This window comes from Diadema antillarum, unplaced genomic scaffold, assembly GCF_040938485.1.
Source record: "Diadema antillarum isolate AM-2024a unplaced genomic scaffold, OU_Dant_1.0 scf00000198, whole genome shotgun sequence".
Lineage (NCBI taxonomy): Eukaryota > Metazoa > Echinodermata > Echinoidea > Diadematoida > Diadematidae > Diadema > Diadema antillarum.
Genome location: NW_027271087.1, coordinates 259,464 through 286,213, shown reverse-complemented (window position 1 = coordinate 286,213; position 26,750 = coordinate 259,464). Strand labels below are relative to the sequence as shown.

General features: G+C 35.3%; 1 pseudogene; it reads right to left on the bottom strand.

Moving 5' to 3' along the window:
- Window positions 1-5,905, bottom strand: part of LOC139723722 (pancreatic triacylglycerol lipase-like) — a 37,583-nt pseudogene extending 31,678 nt beyond the window's left edge.
- Window positions 5,906-26,750: the final 20,845 nt, after the last annotated feature.

The window sequence follows — 26,750 nt, the reverse complement described above, 5'->3', positions numbered from 1 at the left end:
AGACAAGTTACTGCATTTTGAAGCCCTATATTCCGAGGTTTCTCCCATACCCCCTTCCCATTCTTTTCTCCGAGTGTTTTAGAATTGATGCAGCGTGCCGTATTTTTAGCACAAAAATATCCGTCCCTATAAGGATAGATTTCTTCGAAATACGTTGCTCTGACTCTCACATATTATTATGATGATAACTATCAACCATTCATTTTTGTATACATCTAATTTACAGCTGTGCGTATGGCTATCCAACACCACCCCATCTCCTATTTCGTGCTATGAATTTAGAAAGTACATTGACTTAGTTAGCCCTCATCATCCGTGGACTCATTGTCGTTTTAGCTATAGAAGGCCTACAGACAAATTCTCACATATTTTCTTTTTGATTAAAGCCACGCACACCTATATCAGGGTTGATAAGCATTGATCAGTATTGACACCGTCATCGTCATCGTAATCGTCATCGTCATCGTAATCATCGTCATCATTCCTACAACCAGTCCTTCATTCTTCGTCAGCGGCCTCATTGATGCGAGCGTTGGTCGTCGTCATCATGGTGTATATTGGTCCCTTCTCCGAGTCTGATAACATCGTGGTCTTTCAAATGAAAGGAGAAAGAAAATGCTAATTACTGTGTCTCACGATATAATGATTACCAATCCTTTCAAGTCATTTCCTCGTCCAAAATTAGGTAAAATAACTTAAAATCTGGCTTTGGCTATTCATACACTAGACTTTCAGAATAGGCCTATATACTTGGATACTTGGCACAAATTAGCTCTTTCAAAACAACACAGTTGTGCAGACATGATACCGTTATAATGGTGCAATTACAATGATGTAATTTCATTTATTAGCATTTACGAAATTGACATGAATCCTAAAAGGGTGAATGAAATGGACATCAAAGCTGAAGAGTCAGTTGGTGCTTATAACTTCATTCTGACAGATCCTGAGCTGTTTTTCAAAGCAACATTAAATCAAATGTGTACATAATATGTTTTATGTCTTTGGCGTCAAAGGACAATGTATAAAATGCCCTCTATGAGTATCCGTGAACTTATGTGGAGAAGATATGTATCCGTACATGTAAACTAACGAAATAGAACCTACTTTGGGTTTTGTCAGCCAAGGAGAAATTTGAACTCTCGTAGGTCAAAATTCCCTGTTCAATTCTTTCCTTTGACATGTAGTTTTGAATTGAATCATCCTCAAAGAAGACCAGCCACTTTTCGGATCGCCATGGTTTAAAAAAAAAAGTCGGCCATCTTCCTCAATATTCGTCCTAAAATACTTGCATTTGGAGTGGATGCAGTATTCCTTGCAATAATCTTGGATGTTCTAATGGTGCATATTTGATAACGTCCACTTTGTCTCGTGTGTTTTAGCGAAAGCTTAGTTTATATTCAGACAAATTGTTTAATGGCTCACAGCTGCTTAGAGTGCTGAACTTTCTGGCTACGAGAGTGAAGCGTGGATGAATATGCCTCTAAGTCATAACATGGAGCTACTTCGAGAAACAGTATAAATGGATAAGGAACTAAAAAAGGGAAAAATGGGCGAATGTTTCCGAACAGAGTTAACATTCCGCGGACAAACTCTCTTGCAAATTTAGGCAAAATGAGAAGAAACTTCAAAAATTTAGCCAGGCTTTGATGTTAGAATTTCAGTACATGAGAGGAAGGGATGTGTATTCGTATTGGGAAAAGTAAGAGATATTGCGAATTCTCTAAAAGTCTGAGGTTTTTTTCGCCCTTCTGTCTCTCCCTCTCTCTCGCTCACAAGGAAGAGTGAAGTTATATCCTACATACGTGTCTCAAAACATGTTTACATTTCCTTTGAAGAACAATAATAACTTTACATGGTAAGAAATAAGCGATAAAAGACTGGTCACATGAACAGAAACGTGCAAATAATCACATTCACTTCAAATGAGAGATCACGCAACATGGAAAATCGAAATTATGGTGGGAGTGGCGTGGGTGACGTGCTCAATGATAGCGATATCAAAATCACTCAAATGTAGGGAGAGGAAAAATTATCGGCTTTTCTATCGTCTTTTACGATTGTTTCAGATGGCTGCTTTTTTCTAAATTCATTCTTAAAAATGTGTGTGGAAGACTCAACGCACATACGCACATGATACGCAGATGAACGAAGCAAATACATCACAGAAAACCAGTGTTGCCCTTTTTTTTCGTTAACACACACACATATATATATATTTATCTCTGCATTTCTACGCAATTTATGTTTTTGACACTTTTGCAGTAGATACTTACGAATGATCCAATTAAGGTGTTAATCATGCTCGTTTAGAGTGGTAACGAGAATACCTTTGGGACAAATGGCTTATTAGAAAGCTAAAACACACATGCACGCATGCAATACGGACGTATAAGCAAATAAACTACCGGAAGCAATGTTACGTCGCTTTTTGTTGATATCATTTTTTATTGCTAAATTAATGACGCCATTTATGTTTCAGACGATGTTGCACCAGATACTTGCGAATGATCCAATTTAGGTGTTAATCTGGCTCGTTTAGAGTGGTGAGGAGAATGCGTTTAGGACAGATGACGGATTACGCTGCCCACAGCAAGAGATGTCGTTACAACAACAAAAATGAAATAAAAAAGAAGAAAAAACCTTAATGTCAAACAGAACAAAACCAAATACAATCATTATTTATGACTCATTTAGAGTGTGCTGTGTACACCAGGCATATAGATGAAACACGCATTAATATCCGCGAAACCCCTATGATACCATCACTTAAAATCGGGTTTATAGCATTGGCTCCTAATCATACATTATGGCCAGAACGCATTTAGCGAGAAGTCCGTATTAGCCCATAGATCGCCGAAGGGAGTATGGTTGGACCTGCAAGAATCCACAAGTGATTGCAAAATCTATTGATAGTACTCAATAGTGTGAGTGTGTGGGTCTTTTTTTCTTTATTTTGTTTTCCCTCCCTTACCTATGTCCAGCTACCGTAAATCTGAATCAGTCACATCAGCCCGAACAGCGGTTATAATCTAATGCGCTGATTAGAAATAATCTCTTAAATTTCCAACGATAGTGCCACTCGAGCCGACAAAGCGTTTGCACAATTAAAGGTAATGTCGTATGTAGGAGGATTCCGGGGTCGAATGAGCCCTCATTGTTTTCTTCTATGATTATGACACCCGTTCACTTTCAGCAAAGACAAAATAAGATAGATAGCGCATGATTGCGTTGCGTTGGTAACTGTATACAGGAAAGTTAAATTTAGCAAATAAGTGATACAGATAAGTAATACAAATTATTTTTGGGAGCACTTATGACATTTGCATCTACTTTGCCCTTTCTCAGAGATTAAAGTCAGTTTTTTTATTATTATTTCTTTTTTTGCAATGAGTCACCCAGTTCATTTTGGTTTCCTTTCTAAAAGATGATTTATGAGCACCATTAATTTACTGTTTGTATTGGCAGATTACGACTCATCTGGCATTCTCGGTGAACACAGAATATGTTCCAATCCAAACAGACATTTAATAACTTTGATAGAAATTCAGCTTAAAGGACAATGAACGTTGGTTACCCTATTTTCTTTTCCCCCCGGGAACGATTTTTTTCCCCTCCACGAGCAATGGGATACACATCATCAACGTATTCCTAACATAATCATAATTGCTCGTTTGTTTGTTTATTTATTTTTTTTTCTTGAGAGAGATGGAAATTAAATTAAAGTAGATATATATATGAATTTTGTATGTGATTCAATTTGTTTATCTGGATCAATGATGTTATCATAGTCCTTTATATGTTATCCTAATATTTGGACGGGCTTAGACTTATGTATATATATAATAAAGAGGTGGTTTATTCGTATTCAGAGTTTCCCTAGATTCTCTATAGAATCCTTTAAAAAGCTTCTCCTGCCTATGATTTATCTATGACAATCCCTGTCTGACAATATGACAAATTCGTAAAATTATTTCTGAGTTTGAGTATATTTAGTTTGAGTTTGAGTTTATTTATAACAACAACATATGTACAGGAAAGTTTGAATACATGTTTATACATCAATATTAATACATACTACATGTAACAGTCTAAACGATCTAAACAAAACATATTGAATATAATCTATAATATAAAATTATAAATGATTATGTAATCTGAAACTATTAATCTAAAAAAAGAGCTACAATATGGCTATGTTGTACACAATGAGGTTGCTAAAAGAACCAAGAGGTAGCACAGAAGCTAGTAGGTGTTGGTCCTTTTAAACACTTATTACATAATGAACTATTGAAATACATTTAAAAATACTGTTATAACATTAAGGGGCATTCCAGACGATTTTCATAATTTCATCTTATGTAGTACATAAATCGACAGCTCCATAGATTTGTGGACTTTATTGTGGTCCTTCAGCAGAGAAACCAATACTCTGAAAAACAAATTACACTGAGCAGTGTCGATGACATAGAGAATTCCATTACAATACCTCCTGCTTAACAAGTTCACCTGTGTGAAGTCTATGCATGCTTTCTTCTTTTGTTCTGCTTCCTTGAGCCCCAAATCATGCATCCTTATGGTGCGGCTACCATGTCATCGTCCTTGTTCACTGCAATTTGTTATAAATTTTGAAAACATTCTTATTCCTCACCCCAATTATTATATGTTCTGAAATTATGTACTCAGTATGATTAATTCATAGTTGTTCAAATGTAAAAGTCTGAAAATCATCCGGATTTTTCCTTTAAATGAGGGTGTGTGTGTGTGTGTGTGTTTGTTAATGAGGAAAACCAAAAAGATGGTTACTTGTCATCAACTACACGGTCGTTTACATCATTCACATATTGTGAATCGGAGAACCTGTATACCTGACACAGAATTTTAAAAGTGCGGAAGCTGCTAGATCTTGTAATATAGGCATGCACGCACGTATTCAGCACTCTGCTGGTAGACAGTCCAAAATATCTCCACTGAAATATGACGCATATATTGCTCTAACTCTAAGTGCCATCGGGAAACGAAACTCGGTGAAAATGGGAACGGTCAGTCTAAAGTGACTACTTCTCCTCCTCCTCCCTCTCCTTCTTCCTCTCTTTATTCATCTTCGAGCATTTTTTTTTTCACCATAGCTCGGCGGGCAAACAGGTTGCTTCGCATGGGGTGTTCCGACAGCTTAACGCCTTCGATGAGATCATTTGAGGACCAGCCGATGAAAGACTGCGAGGGGAACCTGATATCGGAGCGATATCTGCCCACCAAGTTGATGCGTTGCGCAAATTGGTTAACATCGATTGCTACTTAAGGAATGGCTACTGGTATTCCTATCACCTGGGTACACAAATGGCAATAGCATAGTCAGAAAACATTCTACCTTTGCATCAATCGTGAAAAGAACATTTAAAACAAAATAGAAATAAAAGAATGATACGTGAATAAATCTAGATTTCCCTATATTCATTTGGTTTTGGTTGATCAGAAACTCACTATAGGTGAAACACATGTAAAAACTGTCTGTTGTAGAACACAAAATGAAGCAATGCTCAATTTGGATGAGATTGTCTTTGTCACCGATTCTCCATAGTCTTTCTTTGTAAAAACGACGATATAACTCACTTAAATCTTATCTTTTCAACAATAAGGTAGGACAGAGTTTGGAGCGCGAAGAAAATCCGTTTTTCTAAGCTAGTAAACGGAGCTGTTCTATTACATAAGAGACAAGTAAGCAACTTGGTCTTTAGCGGCGCCATTCCATCATCGAAAAACACTGCAAAAAGAATTGTGAACGAAATGTCAGTGCTGCTACCTGCGGTTATCTTTATGGAAAATACGGGAAGAACACGTTATCAGCTTTACCTGCTTTGCTTGCAGCTATGGCACTGAAACCTTGTAAGGGATGCTTGGTCATTTTAGCGCTATTGATTTGATTATGGCAGACTTGCAATTTTGTTTATGTCAATACCAATAAGATCAGATGTTAACAAGAGTTAAGACTTACTCGATTACAAATTGAACTGTTTATGAGTGGGCAGGAAAAAAAAGTATCTTCGTCTTAATTCGTCAGGGAATTTCTCAAATTTTTATTCAATTGAATTATCAATGATATTAATAGTTTGCACAATGCTACAGACGTGGAACACACACACACACACACACACACACACACACACACACACACACACACACACTCACACACACACGATAAGACACAGAGCAAAGCCGGAAACAGCGAGGAGTGAAGAAGGAAATAATCTGCTGTCTTTAATGCACTACGACGGTAATTTTGTTCATTTCTCTTACTTGAATGGATTGTAATTATAGGAATCAGAACGGTTTATCACCCCTTAATGTGACAAAAACAATAAATATGGTATCGACCCTAAATGCAATACATTTCAACCCTAAATGTAATAATCGAGTCAGCCCGAAATATGATACATTTTTGACCCGAAATATAATATCCGGAGACAGCCAAAAATGCAATACATTTTAAAGCTTTGGTAATATCGACCCCAAACGTAATATATTCTAATCCTAGATCCAATATTGACCCTAAATGCAATGCATTTCATCCCTAAATGTAATAATCGATTCAAAAAGAAATGTAATACAGTTTGACTTTAAATGTAATAACTGGAGACAACCGTTAATGTAAGTTAATGTAATACGTTGTAACCAATTAAGTAATATAGACCCTTAATAATTATAACGTCAACCCTTAATGTAATTCATTTTAAACCTAAATCCAACATAAATCTACCCTAAAAGTAATATTTTCTAACCTGAAATGTAATATCGACCTTAAATATAATAGGCCTACCCTAATTATAATACAAACCACGAATGTTATACATATCAACCCTTAATGTAATATCGACCGTTAGCATATAGATTCATTTAATCCTAAATGTAATATATTTCAACCCCTTACTGTATTACACTTAAAACCAACATGTAATATCGAGCATTGTAAAAGGTAACGAATGCTAACCCTATTAGATATGCATCTTAAACCATAATATGATATCGACCCTTAATGTAAAATATTTAACGTAAAGTATGATATCGACCCTAATCGAGTCAACCTTTAAAGGTAGGGAATCCCATTTGCATGCCTTGAATGAAGAGTTGTATAAACACAGTGGTATGTTGAAGAGGGTATCATTTTAGAAACTCCCATAAAGTATTGAAAGTGTAAGGTAACATTTAGTACATTTTTATTGACCGTTAGATTTTGAATTGAATTCTTTTCGGGGCTCACCGTAAATTCCAGTACATTACTAGGCTACCTTTGCAGACCCATGCACTGCATGTGTGTCCATCATGTATATTTTGTGAATAAAGTTCATCAAAACTTACAAACATTTCTATATACATTCTTGCCACACACTCTATATGTTATTACATCAGCTCTTATACTTTTAGATTTGTGTTTATAGATAAAAAAATACAGAGGACTGCGACAAAAAGGCTTAAGTGTGGCTGACACACAGAACTACTGAGTAGTTGAGTTTTGTGCATTATTCAAATTGTAGATAACTGTTGACTTCCAAATTTCTAAGCAGTGGCCTAAAGAAGTCCCCTGAGGTTCATATTTAATGTTTTGCTGCATTTTGGGAGTTCTGTAAAAGGTATCCCCTACCTTTAATGTACTACATTTTAACCCCAAAAGTATTACTTTCTTAATCCAACATGTAATCTCAACTATGAATACAATATATTTACCCTAGAATTATACTTCTTAACTTTCAATGTAATATAAATACATTTTAACCGTTAATGTATTATCGACCCTAAATAAGCACATTTTATCCCTAAATGTAATACATGATATAAACCCTAAATGCAATAAACTTTACCCTTTTAATCTAACACATTTCAAATCTGAATGTCATATTGATTTTAGACATTTAGATGTAATATATTTTTAACTTAAATGTAGTATATATCTACCTCTCAATGTAATGTCAACCGTTAATGAAATAAATTTCAACCCTAAATGTGATATCGATCCTAAATATATTACATTTCTACTCTCAAAGGGAGGGTACAGTATCGGTGGAGATGAGAATTGGGCTTTTAACTTTTTGCGAGATACCAAGAAAACACTTATGAAATAGTACAGAGCATACCATTTTAAGAGGAATTCAAAGTTTATTTGATGAAAATCGGGTTTGGAATGACCGAACATCCAAAAACAAAGTAAAACAAAGCTATCGTAATAAAATGTGGCTCCCACACTTTATTAGAATCGCTCTGTTTTGGATATCTCAGCCATTTCAAAACCAATTTTCCTCAAATTAATGTTGAATTCCTCAAGGAATTACATGCTCTTTCATATTTCATAAGAGATTTCTCATTATCTCACCAAACACGTTAGAAACCTGAAATTAGGTCTCAACCAAAACTATACGATCCCTGTAATATCACCAGTAAATGTAATTTATTTTAAGCCTATGTATACTAAATGCAATGTCAGCCCTGAATGTAATACATATTTACCTTAGATGAAATACAGTGATCAGCCCTATGTAGGCGTAATAGTTTTTAACCCTAAAGGTAATACCTTTTTACCCTAAGTTTAATATCCACCCTATATGTTATACATGCTAACACCATTAAAATGTAATATCAACCCTAGATTTAATATTAAAGGGATCATATAGTTTTGGTTGAGACCTAATTTCAGGTTTCTAACATTTTTTAGTAAGATAATGAGAAACCTCGTATAAAATGTGAAAGAGTATGTCATTCCATGAGGAATTCAACGTTTATTTGATGAAAATTGGTTTTGAAATGGCTGAGATATCCAAAACAGAGCGATTCTAATAAAGTGTGGGACCCACATTCTATTACAATCGCTTTGTTTTACTTTGTTTTTGGATGTTTCAGTAATTCCAAACCCGATTTTGATCAAATAATCTTTGAATTCCTCTTAAAATGGTATGCTCTATACTATTTCATAAGTGTTTTCTTAGTATCTCGCAAAAAGTTACAAGCCCAATATTTATCTCCACCAATACTGTACCATCCCTTTAACTCTAGCTGCAATACTTTTTAACCCATCAATGAAATATCGACCGTAAATGTTATGATCGAGTCAATCCAAAATGAAATCCATGTACATTTTAATCTTCAATGAACTTTATTTTGACCCTAAACACCGCTAAATGTAACATTTTCAACCCTATTTGGAATATCAACCTACTGTCAACTTATATATAAATACAATAGATTTTAGCCCTAAATGTAACATCAACTCAAAATGTTAAAAAAATCGGTTTAACCGCTTAAGAATAATATATTATAGTCCAGTAGACGATGTCATAGACCATGTACATGACCTGGAAAAGTTTTTAAGTACAAGGTTTTTTGTTGATTCGTGTTCTAGAGGAGTATTGATGTAAATCTAGCTTGGTTGCCACCTGGGCAACCTTGGGCAACTTTTTTTATCAGCCTAATTAGCATAATTACGTAATTAGCATACATAAAATATGTAATATATTACTCATTTTGATACAGAGAACCAGAAAACATGGGAAATAAAACTTTTTAAGAGTTTTCCATATCAAGAAATCAATTCATAACATCAATTTTCCATTTCAAATTATTTAAATGTCTTAAATACCGTAATTAGCATAATGAGCGTATTTGCATACGCATAATAGTGAAGTATATGGTAATATACACCATTGATATGACCGGAAAATGCTGTTAAGCCCAAGGTTTTGCTGGTGTTGTGGTTGATTCATTTTTAAGATGGGTACTGAAGTTATCTGAGCTTGCTTGGTACCTTAGCAACCTTGAACAATCATTTTTATTAGTCTCATTAGCATATTCAGCTAATTAGCCCAATATGTCATAATGTTCTTAATTCCACTGCAGAAAGCCCGTAAACACACGTATAATACGATTTTCAAGGGTTTTATAAGACCAGGAATTCATCTGTAACATTTGTTTGTATAAACACTTCTAAACAATGTAACTGTGGGGTAATTGTCTTAAATATCATAATTAGCATAATTACATAATTAGCATATGTACAGTGTAGAATAGTCCAGCAAATGGTGTCATATGCCATGTACTGTATATGACCTGGAAAAGTTGGTATGTATATACAAGGTCTTTGTAACTTAGATTGGTGTTTTAGATGGGTACTAACAAGGCAGTAAACTAATTAAGCTGGTTGCCATCCTCTCACCCATGGGTAAATATCTTTGGTTAGCCTAATCCAGCATGATAATTTATACCTAATTAGCGTAATATGTATCCTGCTAATCTTAATCCAGGACGCCTGGAAATTGAATTGTACACAGGAAGCCAGAAACACGCAAATTATAGCTTAATACTAGGAATCCATTTGTAACACCAGTTCCCAATTTCAAATGATAAAAGTGTCTTAAATATCATAATTAGCATATTAACCTAGTTTACATGTGTACAAAAGTAAAATAGTGTAAAGTAGATAAATAAATACACCATATTTAAACGATCTCGAAAAGTTGTTAAGTACAAGGCTTTTTATTTCTTTATTTGTTTTAGTCGAGTATTGAAGTAAGCGAAGCTTGGTAACCACCTTGGCAACCTAGTGCGATTATTATCTAATAGCCTAATTAGCATATTCAGCAAAAAGCTATAATGTTCAATGTGTAGTTATGCAGGAAGTCTAAAAACAAAAAAAAATGTTTTTCAAGGTTTTGAATGAAGAGGAATTCATTATTAGATAGGTTTTCACATATTTGTAAGTGGTGCAAGGTGTCTTAAATATCGTAATTGGGATAATGAGATTATTTGCATATTTCCGATAGTCGATTTTACAATACTTGATACCGTTTTATGTGACCTTGAGATGTTGTTAGATACGTATATATATATATATATATATATATATATATATATGTATATATATTATATTATATTATATATTAAATATTATATATCATACATTATATATTATATATTATATATTATATATTATATATTATATATTATATATTATATATTATATATTATATATTATATATTGTATATTATATATATGTATACATGATTATTGTCATGAATATGCATATGTACAAAGTGAGTGTGGCCTGTTCGGCCCACGTTGGAAAAAAGATAGATCGAGACTGGGACGATGCCGCTTGAGGCGAGGGAAGAATACAGGTTTTGTTACTTTAAGTCTGATGTCACTGGTGGTGGTGATTTGTTTTGTTGTCAGAATGTGTGACATGTTGTTGTGCCACCAGTATTTCCCTCCCTTCCGTAATAATGATAATAATAATAATAATAATAATAATAATGATAATAATGATTAATAGAGAGAGAGAGAGAGAGAGAGAGAGAGAGAGAGAGATATTTTTTTCTTTTTATCATACAACAATGAAAAACTATATTTTGTTTTATAGGGGGATGTCCTTGCCCTCCCAACCCAGCCATCTCCCATAAAAAAACTGGGGTCACAAATTGATTCCTGTTAATAGAAAACCTTTGAAAATGTGTTATTTTTTCAAGCTTTCTTCATTATAAAGCGTAAACAACATATTCTATTGTCAACCTAATTAGATCTTTATGCTATTAGGCTACTAGACTGTGATTGCCTGATGTTGCCAAAGTGGCAACGAAGTAGCATTTATCCTTAAATACAAATCTCAAAACCTCGAAAAGTCATACCTTATGAGTACTCAGATTCCTAGATAAAGATTAGCAACATGCTCATTGCATATTCTAATTAGCTAACATCATGCTATTTAGCCTAATCAAAGATAATTACCCAAGGTTGAGAGAGTGGCAACCAAGCTTAACTAGTTTACTGCTTTTTTAGTACCCATCTAACATATCTAAAACCCCAATCTACAATGACCTTGTACATACCAACTTTTCCAGGTCATTACTGAGCACAGCACATGGCATATGACACCATTTGCTGGATTATTGTACACTTGACAAACATAATATGCTAATTATGTAATTATGCTAATCATGATATTCATGACAGTTTCATAGTTTGGAAGTACAAACCAGTGTTACAGATGAATTCCTGGTTTTAAAAAACCTTGAAAATCGTATTATACGTGTGTTTTCGGGCTTTCTGCAGTGAATATGACATATTGCGCTAATGTATATGGCATATTATGACACCATTTGCTGGACTATTGTATACTGTACATACATAATATGCTAATTATGTAATTATGCTAATTATGATATTTAAGACAGTTACATAGTTTGGAAGTACAAACCAGTGTAACAGATGAATTCCTGGTCTTTAAAAAAAAAACTTGAAAATCGTATTATACGTGTGTTTTCAGGCTTTTTGCAGTGAAATTAAGAACATTTGACATATTGGGCTAATTAGCTGAATATGCTTATGAGACTAATAAAAATGATTGTTCAAGGTTGCCAAGGTACCAAGCAAGCTCAGATAACTTCAATGCCCATCTTAAAAATGAATCAACCACAACACCAACAAAACCTTGGGCTTAACAGCATTTCCAGGTCATATCAATGGCATATATTACCATATACTTCACTATTATACGTATACGCTCATTACGCTAATTACGGTATTTAAGACATTTGAATAATTTGAAATTGAAAATTAATGTTATGAATGGATTCCTCGATATGAAAACCCCTTAAAAAGTTTTATTTCCCATGTTTTCTGGTTCTCTGTATCAAAATGAGTAATGTATTACATATTTTATATATGCTAATTACGTAATTATGCTAATTAGGCTAATAAAAAAAGTTGCCCAAGGTTGCCCAGGTGGCAACCAAGCTAGATTTACTCCAATACCCTTCTAGAACACGAATCAACAAAAAAACCTTGTACTTAAAAACTTTTCCAGGTCTAAAAAGTTTCTACTCGACTATTACTAAAAAGCATTGATTCAACTATTTCATAATATATTACACAATTCCCAATGACGTGCTATATAGGCGAGCTCACCTTTTACATGTACCTCCTTGCACTTACTTGAAACGAGATGATATCTGTAAATATTCACACTCAATTACATGCACTGGCAGTACTCAAATGTGACTATTTCAATATTCTTAACAGGTAGTTGGTCTTCATCGCATACATCCTGTCGGTAAAATTCAAAGGTGCAAAAATGAAGCGATAAATGTGTTTGAAAAGACGGACTTTGATTACTGTCTTTTGCTTTTTGAATGCTAATCTGGTTATGTGTTACAGAATGATGCCCAAGACCCTCTTTTTCTACCCGTGACATTTTTTAAGGTGATTTACTGAATGCAGTGAGTACTGACTTACTAATAATGAGGATGAAATATCGGACATTTCGACATTTCTGCTCCTTTGTGGGCCAGGCACGTCGTTTCATCTTTCAATCCAGAAATTATGAGTCACTTAAAATGGGACAGTGCACTATTGAAATACGATATAGATGTGATGGTACAAAAGAAATGTTAGGACTTCTTTTCAAGCAAATTATTTTTCAATCTTCCTGCTCTACTAATCATACCACTTCTCAGCAATAGGCATTCTTTCCTCTGCAGGCTCAAAAAAGTATATTAGGCTCCAGACCGAAAAATCACTAAATTTATCGTCTGGGATGTGTTCCATGGAGACATATTGCGCTAATGTATATGGCATATTATGACACCATTTGCTGGACTATTGTATACTGTACATACATAATATGCTAATTATGTAATTATGCTAATTATGATATTTAAGACAGTTACATAGTTTGGAAGTACAAACCAGTGTAACAGATGAATTCCTGGTCTTTAAAAAAAAAACTTGAAAATCGTATTATACGTGTGTTTTCAGGCTTTTTGCAGTGAAATTAAGAACATTTGACATATTGGGCTAATTAGCTGAATATGCTTATGAGACTAATAAAAATGATTGTTCAAGGTTGCCAAGGTACCAAGCAAGCTCAGATAACTTCAATGCCCATCTTAAAAATGAATCAACCACAACACCAACAAAACCTTGGGCTTAACAGCATTTCCAGGTCATATCAATGGCATATATTACCATATACTTCACTATTATACGTATACGCTCATTACGCTAATTACGGTATTTAAGACATTTGAATAATTTGAAATTGAAAATTAATGTTATGAATGGATTCCTCGATATGAAAACCCCTTAAAAAGTTTTATTTCCCATGTTTCTGGTTCTCTGTATCAAAATGAGTAATGTATTACATATTTTATATATGCTAATTACGTAATTATGCTAATTAGGCTAATAAAAAAAGTTGCCCAAGGTTGCCCAGGTGGCAACCAAGCTAGATTTACTCCAATACCCTTCTAGAACACGAATCAACAAAAAACCTTGTACTTAAAAACTTTTCCAGGTCTAAAAAGTTTCTACTCGACTATTACTAAAAAGCATTGATTCAACTATTTCATAATATATTACACAATTCCCAATGACGTGCTATATAGGCGAGCTCAACTTTTACATGTACCTCCTTGCACTTACTTGAAACGAGATGATATCTGTAAATATTCACACTCAATTACATGCACTGGCAGTACTCAAATGTGACTATTTCAATATTCTTAACAGGTAGTTGGTCTTCATCGCATACATCCTGTCGGTAAAATTCAAAGGTGCAAAAATGAAGCGATAAATGTGTTTGAAAAGACGGACTTTGATTACTGTCTTTTGCTTTTTGAATGCTAATCTGGTTATGTGTTACAGAATGATGCCCAAGACCCTCTTTTTCTACCCGTGACATTTTTTAAGGTGATTTACTGAATGCAGTGAGTACTGACTTACTAATAATGAGGATGAAATATCGGACATTTCGACATTTCTGCTCCTTTGTGGGCCAGGCACGTCGTTTCATCTTTCAATCCAGAAATTATGAGTCACTTAAAATGGGACAGTGCACTATTGAAATACGATATAGATGTGATGGTACAAAAGAAATGTTAGGACTTCTTTTCAAGCAAATTATTTTTCAATCTTCCTGCTCTACTAATCATACCACTTCTCAGCAATAGGCATTCTTTTCTCTGCAGGCTCAAAAAAGTATATTAGGCTCCAGACCGAAAAATCACTAAATTTATCGTCTGGGATGTGTTCCATGGAGACGGAGAAGAACCGCCAAAGTGAAAAAAAAAATGATATAGAACTCCTCCGAACAGACCGATTTTTCTGTCTATTCAGGCTTGGCAAACAGTTCATGCCTTGGAAGTAAGCGCAGTACAATTTGCGCTAGCGAACATCTCCCAATTTTGCCAATGAACTGGGTTGTCTACGTCTATTCCTCCTCGTCAGGTACAGTCTCAACTAAATTTATAGAGCAGTTATACCAGTCGCGAGCGGACTACAGGCCGCTGGGACTGCCTCGGACGACGCGTTACAATTATTCTCTGGGGCAGTCTGCAATTAAGCGATGTAAAAAAAGATGAATAAAAAAAGAGAATTGATCTGTGTGGAGGAGAGTGCATGAGAAGTCATCGTAACAGACCTGTTTACTTACAAAATGTTAATATTATGCATGCTTCCGGAGGTTCCCCGGAGGTTGTGTGTGAGAAAAAGAAAATTCTGCCTGTAGTAATCAAGAGCAGCCCAGCAGGTTCTAATGCCTCTTTGATGTAGGAGATACCAAGGTGAATGAAATGACTCATAACTATGCAGCTAAAGGCATTATTTACCATTTGCAGGTGAAACAAAAACCCAGTTTTAGTGATTCAAAATAGTTCTAATATGTGAGTTGGAAAACAAACAACCGAAAATGTGAATAAGTATAATTAAAGTTAAGTATTGTTAAATATACAAAATATGAACAATAGTTATGATAAAAATATTTCGAAACTAAAGCGTCTACAGTCATTGTGTATTGAGAAAAATAATGATATCTCCTCATAATTTAGGCTTTATTGCAAAATTTTTACGTGGTAGGATGTTTTGTGATACAACTGACCTACACATAAATGTATCAAATGCGATATCTTGAATATCCTTTAAATTACTGCACTCAATCAATCGTAATCAGGCTAGGAACTGATCAGTGGGAATCAGTGGAAATGCTGAGGGATGATTGTTCCAATTTTTGTGGGATTCATTTAAGAGTACATTATATATATATATATTGTTGTGTGAAAATTATTTGGTTCAGAATGGTCTCATATTAAAGTAATGTGCAGCTTAATGTTTCCAGGGTAACATACCTGCACAGTAAATTTCACACAACAATAAATATATAATCTACTCTTAAATGAATCCCACAAGAATTGGAACAATCGTCCCCCAGCATTCCCACTGATTCCCACTGATCAGTTACTAGCCATCCCCGTTAAGGTCCAAGCATGCATGAATAAATGCATACGTACACAATACCTGGTATACATAAGGCACAATTAAAGTGTGAATGCAAAAACAGATAAACGTTCTCGTAATTGTTTATTTTAAGTAAGATCAGATTAAATATAGAGAAAATTTAAACCATGACATCTACTGCACTCGATACGTAATGTGGTTTCTTCATATCGACTTGCATACACTAAACCCCATATATACCTTTGATTATGTAAGGCAAAGGAAAGATACCCACTTTGAGTGTTTTTTAAGACTAGTTCTTTACTTTGTTACTTCCGAAGCGAAAAACTTTCATCATGGAGTAGTTGTAGCTCCATGCTCTTACCAAACAGGTAATTAACCCTCAGCAGCCATTGCCCCTTCGTAACCGTTTGAAACAAAGTTATTTTGGTTAATATACAATTTCAAAGGATGGATAGATTGAAGTTACCCTGACATTTCCCAGAAAGAGCCTTTATGAGTCATCCACACTCAGATGCAAGTGGTAACATTGAGAGCCTAAAGTGTTTACATATAGATAAATTTGACATTTATCACTACCTAGATATCATGGGGATAAATGGCTTGCATTTTTCAATACGGAGGCCGTTACGTTTTAATAATAAAAACATCTACTACATTAAGGGGTCGTCTCCAGTTTTAGCATCATGGGTAATGTGTATTACGTTCAGGGCTACAATGCTTTAAATATACGGTTTAAATGCAATATATTTAGGGTTGGTATTAAATTTAGGATCAAAATGAATAACATTTAGGGTAGATTTTACATTTGGGATTAAAATGTACTCTATTTAGGGTTGACAACACATTGAAGGTTAAAAATTAAATTCAGGTTTGACATTACACTGAGGATTAATATGTATTACATTTATAGTCAATGTTTTGCTAAAGAAGTTAAAATTTTTCACATTCAAGGCTGTCTCATGCCATTACATTTGAGGTTAAATGTATTAGATTTAATAATGATGTGATTATTAAAGTTAGGTTTGATATTACATTCAGGGTAAATATGTATTAAATTTAGGTTTATTACCAAATTCAAAAGATATTCAAAATAAGTATCTAAAGGACACTGAAAAATTATATGGACGCCGACTGATACCGTATAAGAGGAAAAACTCACACAAAATGCAAAAAAAAAAAAAAAGGGGGGGGGGGCAACGAACATCATCGCCTGTTATATATGAAGAGCTCAGTTGCAAAAGGTACTACATCCATTTTCCATCAAAATCCACTTTTTGGTCTTGATGTGCTCATTCTTAGGACCTCTTTACACCTATAATAACGAAAAGCTGAATTTCCAACCAGAAAGTGTTAAAAATTACATTTAAAAATCAGTTCGGTTGCAAAAGGTACTACATCCATTTTAGTTCGGTTGCAAAAGGTACTACATCCACTCCAATGACATTATCGGGAAATTGACCAATCAGTGTGCAGCATTGGCTTGACCCTTTACCATTGTCTACTGACTTCATCCGTAAACAAAAGAGGTTGGCTTTTGGCTTTTTGGTTTTCTGTTAAAATCACCACGCAAATCTGACCAACTGAAATCTTGAAAAACTCATTACATTTTTATCAAGCAATGTAGGAAAATGAAGGAGAACTCTTTGACAAAACAAACCATCCCAGGAGAAGGATCGTGAATTAAAAGCAGTCGTTAAGAGCAAAGGGAAAACTGGAGAAATTACGCGACTCTCATGTAGTCCCACATACTGCATCTACTGTTAGTTACCGGTACCGTGCGTTACTGCTAGCAGGGTGTTGAGTTTGAGCCATTAATTGTCCCCAAAATAAAGTACAGACACATTGCAGGTATGGTCTATTTCTTACAAAAATCGCTTAACAGCTAATAAGTGTTTGACAACTTGTCTAAAAGCAAAGTTACTTTGTTAGATGTATACAATGATATGGAATTCTGACATCCCTACCAACAGTGCTTTACCTGTGGGTATGCTGTGATATTCTATACGTGCATGATGTCAAGTACCAGGCCCCAGGGCTTGAAAGTACATTAGAAAAAAAATTAGAAAAAAGATACACTAGATTTATATTCATTCTTGTAAATAACATCTTTTACTTATACAATATCACAAAGGTAATACCAAATGTGCGTTTAGTATAGGTGGTCATATTACTCATCGACGGTCTTGATTTCTATCAGCTATTAGACTATCAGATTTGTCTTACCTGATAAAGAACATACAAGAATGAAATTCATGTAATGAATTTAATTACATCGTTGAGAAAATACAGCACATTCAGATGCTGCTTTTCCACCTTTTCCCTCAGAAGTTACATTGAAAAAAAATGAAGAAAAGATAATGAAAACAGTATTCTTGAGACACGTGAAGGGAGAAGTCACAGAGAGAAAAATAGCCAAAAATTTAATACAAAGAGGAAAACGATAAGAAATCTTGAGATAAAGCTCGTGAGGGAAAAACAAAAGGAGAAAACGGAAGAGAGAAATCACCTGGTGAAATATTGTGACACCTCCCCATCTATAACTGTTCACCCATAATGGATCCCCTCCCATGCTTATGACCAATGACAGTCATTCATTCAAAATATTAGTCATCAAGGGAGAAGTGGGGCATTAGCGATGCACATTGATTTGTTATTCTTGATGCTAAATAGGGCAGGGCATTGTCAATTACCTAGGCCCCCTTGATCTCGTATCCTATCCCCATCAACACCATTGCTGAAAAAAAAAATAATCCGCGAAACATATCATAACATCACACTAAATATATCTCTGGCATGTGAAATTTCGGTTTCAAAAGGTACTACATCCACTTTCGGTTGCAAAAGGTACTACGTCCACAAAAATATAAAAATATTTAATTCATGAAAAATAAATGAATGGACCTAGATTTTCTTAGAGAGTGGTTTTAGTGTTGTATCATCTAGCAGTATAATAGGGGGATATGCCATTCCAGTCTGAGCTTGGTAAATACACGTATGATAATTAAAAAATCGCGTTTTTCTCAGAACTTGAAATTATGTATGTAGTACCTTTTAAAACCGAACTCTTCATATATCATATGGATTATCTAATGTTCACAGCTTGGATATTAATCGGTGTTAGCCATATTTGCAGCATTACAATTAATCCCACAGCATGAAACAGCCGTGACCGAAAAGCCTTCATGAGTGCCATGCTCGTAAAGCCAAGGTAAACCGAACCCAATCCAATGTATGTGTGTGCGTGTTTCTTTATTTATTTGTCTGTGAGTGTTTGTGTGTGTATGTGCTGTGTTAAAAGCCTTACAACTTGAGGTCACCACATATCAAACAGTTATGTCGAAGCTCTCAGCTGAAGCATGTGTCTCGATCAATCTGAGAAATGCTATAGATGGAAATCCAAACGTGTGAATTTTTCAAAACGATCTCCGAAAGTGCATGGTCAAACTTTGAGATGCATGTATATCATCATCTATCACAATCGTTTGCTAGCTTGGCCTCGTATATCACGAGGGGTCGTGAAAGATAGTGACTTTTAAAAAAAAAACACATTTATCTACAGCAGCGGGCAGGGAGGTGCACATGGTCACTTACATCGTAATTTTTTGTTTGAGATTTTGAAATACATAGACGTGTTAAGAAGAAGAAGGAGGGAAAAAAAAAGATCGCCCCCCCCCCCTCCGCCGGGAAAAAGGGGGGGGGGGGGGAGGGGGAGATTAAGGACCAGGAAATGGAATAATAACATCATTTCACAGCATCATTTTATGATTATTCACCAAAAATCTAAAGATCAAGTGTGTTTGAATTTTTAGACTCATCACTTGGAAAAAATCGAGAAATAAAACAGGAAAGACGAATATATATATTATATGAATATGCATATAAATACAATCTCTCTCTTTGTGTATGTATACTTATATGTATACATACATACATATATATATATATATATATATATATACTTTGTATATGACGTAGTGCCTTTATCATATAACAATTCACTTACAGATGTTATTATTGGAAACATTCTGTATTCATGTAATCATAATGTGCTTACATTTGGAAATACTTTTGTTGGACATGAGAACTGATGTAATGGAATGAAATATAAAGTATTCATATAATCATGATGTGCTTACAATTGTATATATTTTTGTTGGACAAGAGAAATAAATGTAATGGAATGAACGATAGGATATTTATATTTCTGTGGAACCTGGGAAGAATAACCATCAAATATCTGTGAGACTTTGCAACCATTGTAACTTGAAAACTCACCCATACTATGACGTCGAATATCGCCTACATCAATGGTTATTGTTACGATTTTCTGTAGCGGCGTGATCGCAGAGTCTACAAAATGAATTCTATAACACACCTTCGACACCTGTTGCTACATATAGCACACCTTCAGCGAATCATTGTCCTACTATGTCATTTCATTTCATGAATTTCTTTTCCAACAAAATGCAATTGTAATAAAACCATATCAGTACAACAATCTTATCAAGAAAAAGACTGTGAACTGAAATACCATTATTACGTTGTAACTTTCATGACAAATACGGAATTAAGACTGGTGGAATTGGAGAGGATTGCTTTAAAGAAAACATGGCTTGTAGTGTGCAGTTTCCTTGTAAACAATAATGTCTTTGGGAATATTATGATTATACACTCCTTAATACAGAGACATTCTTCTCCGAAGATCTATATACATATTATTTGCATTCTATTTTATGTTGGGGTTTACCAAGAAGAAACTACAGAGTAGCCTTTGTCGAGTGGAGGAGTCTTTGAAGTGAAATCTTTTCGACAGGGATCTCCCTTCGTTTGTCAGTTTTTCTCCCCGAGGCGCGGGAAATCCCTTATATTACGTTGGCTGGCGCCCTACGGGAGATGACCCACTTTCAACTCTTCTCCTCGGTTCCGTTGTCCAGTTGCGTCGACGAAAAAAAATAGAGCTAGAGCCGAACAAAACGAATAATGATGATAATACATTCATATAAAAAAAAACAGCTTTCACGTCAGTTTGTAACTCCCAAGAGTGCAGCAAACAAATCAAACGACATATTCTGTCATTTGATGCTACAGCTTATTTCTTATGATGCATTGCTTTTTTCCCCACCGAAAAGCAAATGCCAAACTGAGGCGCTGATAATGCTGATTATTATGAAACTTTCTCCTTCCCCAGCAGCGACTGAACGCACTGGGCACTGGGGCCGAAAGCCTGCCTACTACTGAAATACGACAGGAACAATGGGAATCACATCCAAAGCTACTATCATTAAGACTGTGGTGCATGTAAAATGACTACATGAATGCACCTGGAATTAAGAGTCTTGTATACGCCACATCAAATCCACCGTGAACAATACAAAAAAAAAGAACAAACAAAGAAAAGAAAAAAAAAACCAGAAAAATGCGCCAGCAGCTATGCTGTATACTTCATGGTGAGTACATTCTTCATTTTATCAATATGTGCAACATTTACAGTGCTGACGACAGTGACATTATGTTATATACATCACTGCGAAGACAGAAAGAGGTGAACACATTCTAAAGCCAAAACAAAACGGAGGTCATAATTGAGGCATGATAAATCTTCTTGAAGAACATTGCTAACACCGAAAAGACTACCCTGCCTAAATAAGCCCAAAACATTGTTACTGCTATTCATCATAAAGGGAGATGGAGGAGGGGGGGGGGGGAGGGAGACTGCTACATTACTTAAAGTGAGAATATTGTATCGTTATAAAGCACAGGTGTTCCCGTAATGATTATAAACAGTATGGACCAGTATACGCACACCTGAATCTATACGTCAATGCCTTACCGTATGATAGCACGCCCAAACTTTCCCCCTATTCTCTCTCTGAATTTCCCAACTGAGTGACAGATCTGTGCTCTATTTATAACGTCCCAAATATCACCTTCAGCTGAAGAATCTTGAACTTTTTCTCGAGAGGTTTTCCCACCTCGATCTCGCTATGTGTCGTGAAAGAACCATATTTGCCGAAACTCTCCCCATCAGGGTTCAGTCACATTATTCCCCTCTCCTCAGATGGAAAAAAAAATAAAAGGAGAAGAAGAAAAATGAGAGGGAAAGCGAAAGACGGAAAGAACGAGAAAAAAAAAGATAACGAGAGAAAATGATTCGCAACCGTTAGAGGGACGACGGGTTTCATTTGTTCGGCCTTTACTTCTTTATGGAATGATGCGCTATACCATGGTGTGGATTAATTAGGAGAGGTGGGAACCCAAGGACGTTTCTGTTGTATTATTCATGGGAATAAAGAATTTAGAATCATGTGTTCACTTTCAGAAATTGGTGATACATAAATATCCATGACGATGGTGAGTTAAAGCGAGGATCTTTCAATGGGCTGTCAATCATTGCAATATTGAGATTAATTTGCGGCATGCTATACGGGAAACAGGGTTTGCGAGTCATGAATAGATTAATTCAAAAACTGGATCGTTCTCTGTTATCAACACTTTATCGAAATACTCGGCTGGTATGCATGAAGAGATTGAATGAATAATCCAAAACTATTGCTGGTGATGACTAATACACGGTTCACTCCCTTTTCAGAACAAAGGTCAAAGAACGGGAATACGTTATTAAATTTTTGCACTGTCGCTACAGAGAAAAAAAGGGAAAGAAAATAAAAATGATTAACCGCCCTATTCCAGAGATGATTGAGTTAGGTTGAATCACCTTGTGCAGAATTGCATTATTATTTCTTTTTCAACGATTTACACGCATTGGTAAAGGGCGAAAAAAATATCTTTGGCAAAGGAGAAGACACACACACAATATCATATATATGCATATAAATGTAAACATATACCTATCATACAAATTGTCATGTTGTTATATAAATCATTTTCATATTAACGAATCTTATTTCTTTTTTTATTCGGATTAAAGGGTATTAGAAATAATGAATATCAACTCAGATTGATATGGGTGCTCTATTTTTCATAGGATGTATGAATCATTCAACGGCGTTAAAGGACAATTATACGAGAAGTATAGTAATACAAACAGAACCATTATATTGACTATAACAGCTGGTGCATAACAGGGAAAGTCCTTCTTGCTCTTCCTGAAGGCTTTTTTTTTTAAAAGAGATGGATGAATGAATCCTGTACACATGTCTTCGAATTCTTATAAAATACGATACAACCTCGACAGTGTTTTAAAAAGAGCAGCGAAAGGGAAAACGGACGCACAAACACACACACACACACACACACACACACACACACACACACACACACACACACACACACATACACACGCAAACACACCCACATTCATCTGGCCTAAAACAAGATACAGTAAAAAATTGTATCCTTTACCTCCACCTTAATCCCATTTTTCTCCAGCCACGAACCAAATGTGGACTGATCAATGGAGGAGTAAGCTTTCGACTGCTTAAGGCCCATGGCGTGCAGGAGACAAGATTCAGTGGATTCAAAGTGGTCGCATGACTTTGATCGAACGCCTCATCACCCCGCGTTGCATCATGGGATAGATTTGGCTTGCTAGGCTGGGCGGACAAGTGACTATGACCCATTTCGTCTTCGACCAGCAACCCTTCTTCATACTGACCAGCGTGTAACTCTCGGGGCGAAACACGGATGAAGATTAAAAGGTGTGGAGCGGGAGAATTTGGTCTGATTATCAGGTGTTGTTTCAACACCTGTTGTACACTTATACATCGCAATATCGGCAAATATTTGAAGCCCCCAAAGCTTCCTGATATTGACGTAACTTTTGGTTTTGGGTTTTGGGTTTTTTGTTAACCATTGTGAGTCAGCTTTGCCTATCTGTATCATTTACGTTGAGGAGTTCACAATCATACCCACTATATGGCCCGAATTCACGAAGGTGGTACAAATGAAACCATGGTTTAAACCATGGACAAAAACAATGGATCGCCAAGTGTCGCATTGAATATTTCGTTACAAAATCAGTCATTAAACTTTCGTCGATGAAATTATCATTTTGTTACGAAATGGCAACATTTTGTAACTAAATGAACATTTTGTCCCCGAAATGATAATTTCGTTAACGAAACGGTCATTTTGTCAACGAAATAACCAATTTCGTAACGAAATATTCCGTGAGACACTTGGCGCTCCATGGTTTTTGTCCATGGTTTAAACCATGGTTTCATTTGTACCACCTTCGTGAATTCGGGCCAAAGAGTTTTTACTGAGTTGCATTTATTGGGATTTATTGAAGACGGCTTTTATGATATGGTTATGCTTGGACCGCTGTGATGTACCATCGCTTTTATTTTCACTAAATTTAAAGACACCTCAAACTTCCACGCACTTCAGGCGGAAGCTCGGTGGTATAGTGGAGATGACGCCTGTCCGGAGATTAGGAGGGCGTAGGTTCTAATTCTGCTCGAGTATGTACGCCCATGATTTCTTTTATCATGGCTACTACCAAAACACTGATCAATACAGTGCTTTATTTACGTCGATGTAGGGCAATTTGCTGCTAATCCCGTTATCAAAATAACTTAAGCGAGAAATGTCTCACTGTTCTACATCGATTAGTGACATCCAGATTGAAGTACGCTGCCAGCTATTTGTCTACCAAGAACCAACGATGTGTACCTCCTTGCATGAGTCTATACCCCAGCATCAGTTGTTGGAACGATTTGTGGACGATGTCGGGTAACTGAAGCACTTGAGTAAAAAAAAAAAAAAAAAAAAAAAAAAAAAAAAAAAAAAAAAAAATCAACGAAAACAAACAAATGACATTTAAAGTACGTTGTTTTGTTTGTACTTGCTATGAGTGACAAAATCCTTCCCTTTTTATTCCGTTTTTCTTCGTCCTTTCATTTCTTTGATAGGTCAATTTACAGATGTGCAGGATAGAAGCTTAAAGGGATGATAGGTTGAGATGGCGGAATGAGATTTTAAAGTTTTGCTAGAAAATTAGAGACCACCTATGATAATCAATTATACCAAAGAGCATACAATATTCTAAGAGGAATTCAAGGTTTATTTAATGAAAAATAGGTTTTGAAATGGCTGATATATCCAGAAACAGAGTAAAACAAAGTGGTCCTAATAAAAAGTGGGTCCCACCTTTTCTTCGAACCTCCGTGTATGTAGATATCTCAGCCATTTCAAAACTGATTTTCATCAAATAAACTTTGAATTCCTCTTAGAATTGTGTGCTCGTTCGTATTTCCTGAGAGGTTGGAAACCTGAAGCCCTATGTTAATCAAAACTATTCCATTCCTTTAACCTGTTGGCAATGGAGACAACAGAATGATTATTACTGAACTTATGGTAAGGCACATAAATAGAAAATCTATACAAGATGTTGAAAGTAGAGAGACAGACTATACCGAATATTGTTCTTTTATCTTATTGGTGTTAATTGGTATTCATCTAATCATTTGATGGTCATATCATATACTCTGACTCTCACACTGAAGCATTTTGAGAACCATCCAATAGTTATCTCCCCTGTTCTTCTCTACCTTCACTATTTTCCAAGATTTAAGATTTTAAGATTTAATGTCATGGAGACCCTAAAGAAATCATGATATTAAAGACAGGGAGAAACCAGACACAGGACATGGCTGCCCCGACTCGGATAAATTCTAGAATTGTTGGTATTTCTTCAATCTCGACCATTATTTCATTTGCTCTGATAAGTTATCGTATTTGAATATTGTATGGTTGTATTATGTACTGTTCATGCTGGTTATGTAAGAGCGCCACGAGCATCATTCTTGATGGACTTTAGCGCATTTTTAGAGGCCACTATTATTATTACTATTATCATTAAATCAATTCAATTTAAATCAATTCAAACTTTATTTTCACTCTTTAACAAAACATGCAACGTTGTGATTGATATTGGGCATACATTTGAATAATACGAATAAAAGTTACATTATGTTCATATCCATAAACTAAAAAGCCCACGCTTATATTTTCTATAAAATTCTGACCATCTATATTTCTATAAAGTCTGTCTGATTCATTCACATACGCCCTATAATATGTTCTTAATATCTGAGTGTTTCTGATTACTGGGTGTATTCTCCACAAGCCTGCGGGGCTTTATTATCGATTTATTGATTTGTCAGAACGCGATGATCGCTTTATCAATAACATCATCATCTGTTCTAAATAAAGAAGGTTGTATATTTAGACTTCGTATTACGTTATCTTTTCATTTACGTAAATTCGCAATCTGACTGTCTGTAGATCACGAAATTGCATTGCTATTCAGTCGCGATGCTTTCTGTAAACCGTGGAAGACATCGGGGATGCAAGGTATAGATTTGCTGAGGTTGCGCTTGAAAAAAAAAAGAACCAAAAAAAAAAAGTAGAAGTAAATCTCTTCAGATCGTAAACGTCAACACCATGATGTCCTTGGGCAAAAATGGAGTAGAGTATGTTGTCATGTTTGGCATTTATTTGCATCGTTAATATG